Here is a 7150-nt window from a genome sequence, read left to right as displayed (position 1 = left end):
GAATAGTTCACGTATGTTTTTGGAAAGACTGAGCTTTTTAGCATCTTACCTGACAGGGATGAATTCAGCTTAGGGAAGTGGCAGTATTCAGTACTCACTCAGTTCCTGACCTGCATCCCTGGGTTGTAGGTAGTCTGACTGGATCAGATTTCCACAGCCTGGTTTCCTCTTGACATTTAATGTACACACTTTCCATCACAAGGTAAGAAGCTAGATGTCTGAAGTTCCAAGTCTTTGTACTGCTCCCAGCTATGAGCACCTTAAAAAGAGAAAACATTGTCCCCATGTTGTTATTTTATGCCTAAGAATTATTTATGAAAATAAGTTGTTTAAGTTCAGTGAAATCACCACAAAGGAAGTTGCAGCAAAATTTTAAAAATTTTCACTCTTTTTATATATGTTTTCAGGATAATAGGGAGAAAAGCTTTACGGAACAAAGGAGTGTTGATGTTCTTCCCAGTTACCCAAATAGGGTCATCATAGGCCACGTGCTGGCTTGAAAGCAGAAACAAACCACTTTGAGAAATAATTTACCAGCAGAGTATTCTTCGTTTCCGAAGCACATCTCACTAAAGAGATTGATAAGATTTGACTTTTAAATTGAACTTAAAAATAACGACCTAGTAGCTGTGTTTCAGGGCTTAAAAAAATAAATATAACTTTTTAATAGTGAGTTTGATCTTCTTCAGGACAATATATGATTTAGGCAGGAAATTATCTACCTTATACAAGTTAGAAAAACTCCATTGCAAATGAACATGAAGGAAAACTGGAATTCTCAGCCCCATCTCTGCTTGACTTGATCAGATAATAAGCTTAATATTAAATGGCCCTGAGAAACAAGTCAGTATTTGCAAAATCAAACCTAAGGAACAAGGAAGGGGAAATCAGTTGTAAGAATTTACATGTTTAACACTATGTTAGCTAGAAATAATCACTTAAAGTTTATTTACGAATATCGCAAAATAAATATTCACCCCCACCCCACAGTGTGAGGTGGGGTCCCTTCTAGCTCTCAAGTTCAGTTATCCCCGACAAATTCCCTCCTGCTCTCTATGAGCAGCTTCCATCTTCTACCCCATCTTTGGTACTCGCAAGTCTTTCTTCCCCTGTAAAATCACTCCTTTGGGGACCTCAGGACTCCATAGAGCTGCAGGAGCTTTGTGAAGATAGATCCTGTAATTCACACCTTGAGTCAAAAGCTAAATGCCATAGTCTAGTCCCACGGTTCCAGTTGTCTGAAAAGCATCTCCTCTCAGACTTCTTGCCTCATTTCAACTGCAGTGATTAAATGCAACGAAGACACTCTCTTGTCCCCATCACACCAAATCAGCTCTTCTCCTTTACACTCCTATTCCTCCTATTTCCCAAAAGACAAGGACTGGAATTCTATGTCCTGAAGTTTTCTCCACCTAAATCAGAGTTGCCTTTCTGTCTTCCTATTATCTCACCACTAAATATCAAGCTGCAGAGACATGATGGTGGCAGATTAGACAGCTGTGCCACGTGGATGTAATTTCTTTTGAAATAGGATTCTAATGGCAAGGAAACAAAATAAGTTTGCTGGACTTCCAATAACCTCTATAGCTGTAGACCAGGGATCAACCAACTACAGCCCATGGGCCAAATCCACCCCAATGCCTATTTTTATGAATGTTACTGGAACAAAGCCATGCTCATTTGCTTATGTACTTCCTATGGCTATTCTGCTGTACAATGGCAGAATTAAGTAGTTACCACAGAGACAGTCTGGCCCACAATGCCTACAATATTTACCATCTGGTCCTTTACAGAAAACATTTACTGACCTCTGACATAGACTAAAGACTAAACTAGATTAGGTAACTTGTGTCATAAACATAAAGACTAAACTAGATTAGGTAACTTGTGTCATAAATGTGGTGGTTTTAAAAATGTGGCCACATGGGCTTCCCTGGTGGCACAGTGGTTGAGAGTCCACCTGCCGATGCAAGGGACGTAGGTTCGTGCCCCGGTCCAGGAAGATCCCACATGCCGCGGAGCGGCTGGGCCCGTGAGACATGGCCTCTGAGCCTGCGCGTCCAGAGCCTGTGCTCCGCAACGGGAGAGGCCACAACAGTGAGAGGCCCGCGTACCGCAAAAAAAAAAAAAAAAATATATGGCCACAGTCTCTTCAGCAAGTGGTATTGGTAAAGCTAGACAGCCACATGTAAATAAATGAAGTTAGAATATTCCCTCATACCAAACACAAAAGTAAACTCAAACTGGCTTAAAAACTTAAAATATAAGACATGACATCATAAACTCCTAGAAGAGAAGGTAAGCAAAACATTCTCTGACATAAGTCATAGCAACGTTTTCTTAGGTCAGTCTCCCAAGGAAATAGAAATAAAAGCAAAAATAAACAAATGGGACTTAAAACTTATAAGCTTTTGCACAGAATAAACAAAACAAAATGAAAAGACAGCCTACGGAATGGGAGAAAACATTTGCAAACGATGAGACCAACAAGGGCTTAATTTCCAAAATATACAAATGCTCATACAGCTCAATAACAGAAAAACAAGCAACCCAATCAAAAAATGGGCAGAAGACCTAGACATTTCTCCAAAGAAGACAAACAAGATGGCCAACGGGCATATGAAAAGATACTCAACATCGCTAATTATTAGAGAAATGCAAATCAAAACTACAATGAGGTATCACCTCACACCATTCAGAATGGCCATCATCAAAAAGTCTACAAATAATAAATGCTGGGGAGGCTGTGGAGAAAAGGGAACCCTCCTACACTGTTGGTGGGAATGTAAATTAGTGCAGCCACTATGGAGAATAGTATGGAGGTTCCTTAAAAAACTAAAAATAGAGCTACCGTATGATCCAGCAATCCCACTCCTGGGTATATATCCAGAAAAGACAAAAACTCTAATTTGAAAAGATACATGCATCCCAGTGTTCATAGCAGCACTACTTACAATAGCCAAGACATGAAAGCAACCTAAGTGTCCATCAACAGATGAATGGATAAAGATGTGGTGTGTGTATGTATATATCCATTGTATGTATATTAGCCATTAAAAAGAATGAAATAATGCCATTTGCAGCAATATGGATGGACCTAGAGATTATCATACTAAATGAGGTCAGTCAGAGAAAGACAAATATCATAGGATATCATATGTGGAATCTAAAAAAATGATACAAATGAACTTATTTACAAAACAGAAACAGACTCACAGACATAGAAAACAAACTTATGACTACCAAAGAGGAAAGAGGAAGGAGGGATAAATTGGGAGTTTGAGATTAATAGAAACACACATATAGAAAATAGATAAACAACAAGGTCTTACTGTATAGCACAGGGAACTATATTCAATATCTTGTAATAAACTATAATGGAAAAGAATCTGGTGTATATATATATATATATATATCACTTTGCTGTACACAAGAAATTTATACACTGTAAATCAACTATATATATATATATATATATATATATATATATCCACAAACTTTTTTTATATTCCTCCCTTCCAGAGGTAGAGCTTTATTTTCCTCCCCTTAAGTGTGGGCTGGACTTGCTTTAGAATAGAATACAGAAGTCACTTTTGGGCTTAGGTTATAGAAAGACAGGTTGCTGTCTTGCATGTGCACTCTCCTGGACCACTTGCTATGGGAAAGCTATTTGAGAGGATACTCAGGAAGTCTATGGAGAGACCCACAATGCAAGCCACAGAGTCCTCTGGCCGCCAGCTAGCAGGGAACTGAGGCCTCCTGCCAGCAACTGTGTGAGTGAGCTTGGAAGCGGCTCCTCCAGCCCCAGTCAAGCCCTGAGATGCCTGCAGCCCCAGCCCACAGGTTGACTGCTGAATCTCATGAGAGGCCTCAAGCCAGACGAGCTAAATCACTCCTGGGTTCCTGACCCTCAGAAACTGTGACAGAATGTTTTTGTTGCTTTAAGGTGCTAAGTTTGGGGATAATTTGTCACATAGGGTTAGAGAACTGATACAATACAGCGGCTGCCCTCCGTGCCTGTACCTACACACATATACCCATTACTGCCACCAATGTCACCTAGAGCAGGGGTCCCCAACCCCCAGGCCATGGACCGGTACCAGTCTGCGGCCTGTTAGGAGCCCAGCAGGAGATGAGCGGCGGGTGAGTGAGCGGAGCTTCATCTGCTCCCCGTCACTCACATTACTGCCTGGACCACCCCCCCCCACCCCGCATTGCTCGAATTACCACCTGGACCACCCCCCCACCATCCGCCCTGGCTTCTGTGGAAAAATTGTCTTCCATGAAACTGGTCCCTGGTGCCAAAAAGGTTGGGGACCGCTGACCTACAGTCTTACTGTATCATTCTGTCCTCTGGGTCCAGAAAAGGAGGCTTGCCTTTTTGGAATGGACACTTCTTGAATGAAGCCCATTTGGACTAGGTCCTAGACAAAGCTTTCTCATATAAAATTTTGCTATTTGAACAACTCACATGATAGTAAGTCTACTAGATGTGCCTAAAAGTTGTCTGACACTATGCCATCTTACCTAAGACAATCCAACAGAGGGAAAAATTAAACACTTACAGGAAAGCATTCCCCATGGGAAACAATGCAAAAAGAGGGAGGACAGGTGATCAGTTTTAAAAGCTGGAAAAGAAGAAAAAGCAGAATCTCTAAAGAAAATGAGAAATATTTCCATCTCAAATATCTTTTTTTTTCCTTTAGTGAACAGGAGGCTGGTGACCCATTGATTCTAACGGCCTATTCCATTCCAGAGGCATTTGCATCTCTCAGGAGAGGAACATTTTTTCAAAGGTTCCAGATCAGTTGGGTGATGACCCCTCTCATTCAAAAAAGCCATTTTCTTAAAAATGACTAAGAATTTGAAATAATTAGATCATTTTCCCTCCAAAAGATTTTCTGATAATAAGAAATGGGTCCCCTTTCACACTACAGATTCTACTCAAGTTTTGGCATCAGTTTTAAGCAGGACTTTGATGACATCCCTTGAGCCAGATCTGGGTGTGGGCCTGCAGGCAATGGATGTTATTTCAAACCACTGTCGGGAAGCAGACTGGATAAAAGGTGGTTGGAGGGCTCCACAAGGACCTGCCAGACGGAGAGAAGGGTTCATGTGGGAAAGGCAAACCATTTCTCAGGTTTTCTATTCCACTTTGTAAAGGAAAAGGGTTATACTCAAGGGATAGAAGTTAACAAAGGCCACTGCTCATGTGTTGCAATCAACAGGCTGCCATTTTTCATATGGACTGAAATCCAGGCAAACAGGGTAATCTTAACTCACTCTCCATTCACCTGCCCGTCTGATTACAGACAAACACCTGGTGTGGTCTCCCTTGCTTCCCTTCCCAATTGACCCCCCATGGAGCTTTGTATGAAGAACCTATTTCGTTTTGAACCCCTGACCCTTTCTCCTGATCACTCTGCTAAATTCAGGTCCTGCAGGAAGACAATAAAGAGGTAGGAAGAGGAGGCCAACGATGGTTACACCTGGGGAACAGGATCTGTGGGTGGGGCAAGGAGAGGGCTGAGGTGAGCTTTCACAATATTCATATGCCCTATTGAAATATTTGATTCTTTTCTTACAATGAGCATGTATTCCTTTAGTAGTGTTTTCTAAAAGAAGACAAGGAAGCAGCATGACCTTCATTTTTGCACAATTGTTGGCAGTCCTCTTCCCTCTGCCTCCAACTGCCTTCTTACTATCCATTCATCATTCCTGTGCAGGAAGTGCATATGACTGGACTGCTTCACATACTCCTGATATAAAGACAAGGTGAAATTCAAAGGGAGTGGTCAACATGAAAATAAATGTTTAGCCTCACTAATGATCAAAGCAATGCAAACTGAAACCATTTGTTTCCTTTAAACTAGCAAAGATTAATAAGAAGGATAATATTCAGTGCTTAAGGGGGCAGCAGGGATATGGTCACCCTCACATATGCCATTAGAAGAATAAATTGGTACAGCTTTCTGAATAAGAACATGGCAGCACTTACACAAACCAGTGTGGCCCCGTAGTTTTGTAAAAACACATATATATGTGAGTTGAAAAAAGACATGAAGAAGGTACAAAAATTAATAGCGGTTACGTCTAGGTTGCAGATAATTTGTATTTAACATTTGCATTTCTGTTTTTCTATGTTTTCTTTAGCAGCAACTATTAGCCTTATGACTTGAGAGAAAATACATGTTAATTTCTAAATATTAAGGGAGGGAAAAAAGTATGGAGGAAAGGAAGGAAATGCTAGCAAAAGATTTAGTTTTAACCGAAATGAGCCGCAGATCTCTTAAAATCAAGGTGGATTGAGAGAAGGTTTGGTACAGTGAATTTTGCCCCAGCAGGAGAATCCGAAAATGACATAGAGTTTCAGATGTTTTCCTCTTAGAAAAAAATGGCCTCAACAGCTTCATACTCGGGTAAAGAAGATTAAATGATTTAAGCCTGGGTATAAATTGGGAGTTTGGGATTAACATATACACACTACTGTATACAAAATAGATAATCAACAAGGACCTACTGTATAGCACAGGGAACTACACTCAATATACTGTAATAACCTAAATGGGAAAAGAAACTGAAAAGGATTATATATATATATAAAACTGAATCACTTTGCTGTACACCTGAAACTAACACAACATTGTAAATCAACTATACTCCAAAATAAAATAAAAATTTTTTAATGATTTAAGCCTGGATTGGAGTTGGAGGTGCATTTGGGAAAGGCTGCAGCTTTAGTTCTGAGGACAGAGCATTCCCTTGAGTGTGGAGCACACTAATAGCCCTTCACTCAGCTGAGATGGATTTGTGAAGTGGGCACCAGGATCCCAGCAATCTGTCCTGTTGTTTACATTTCTTGAACTGCCTCATCTAGAAAACTGAAAAGGACCCCCTGCCCCAAACAAACTATAGAAACCTGAAAATGGCCAAGAGATTGTTCTTGAATGTGATTCCTGTTTCTTAGTACATTCCTTATTGAGGGTTGTTAGTGTAGTTTTACAGATTGCCTAAAGTGGATACATGTGAGGTGGACTCAGGTCAGGGCCCTGCCCTTCCTCATGATCTCATTTACCTTAATTACCTCCCAAGGCTGAATTTCCAATGTAGTCACATTGGGGGGTTTAGGCCTTCAAAATATAAATCTCTG

The sequence above is a fragment of the Monodon monoceros genome, unplaced genomic scaffold (assembly GCF_005190385.1).
Source record: "Monodon monoceros isolate NGI ecotype Baffin Bay Population unplaced genomic scaffold, NGI_Narwhal_1 Super_Scaffold_2, whole genome shotgun sequence".
NCBI classification, from domain to species: Eukaryota; Metazoa; Chordata; class Mammalia; order Artiodactyla; family Monodontidae; genus Monodon; species Monodon monoceros.
Note: the sequence above shows the minus strand (reverse complement) of the source record.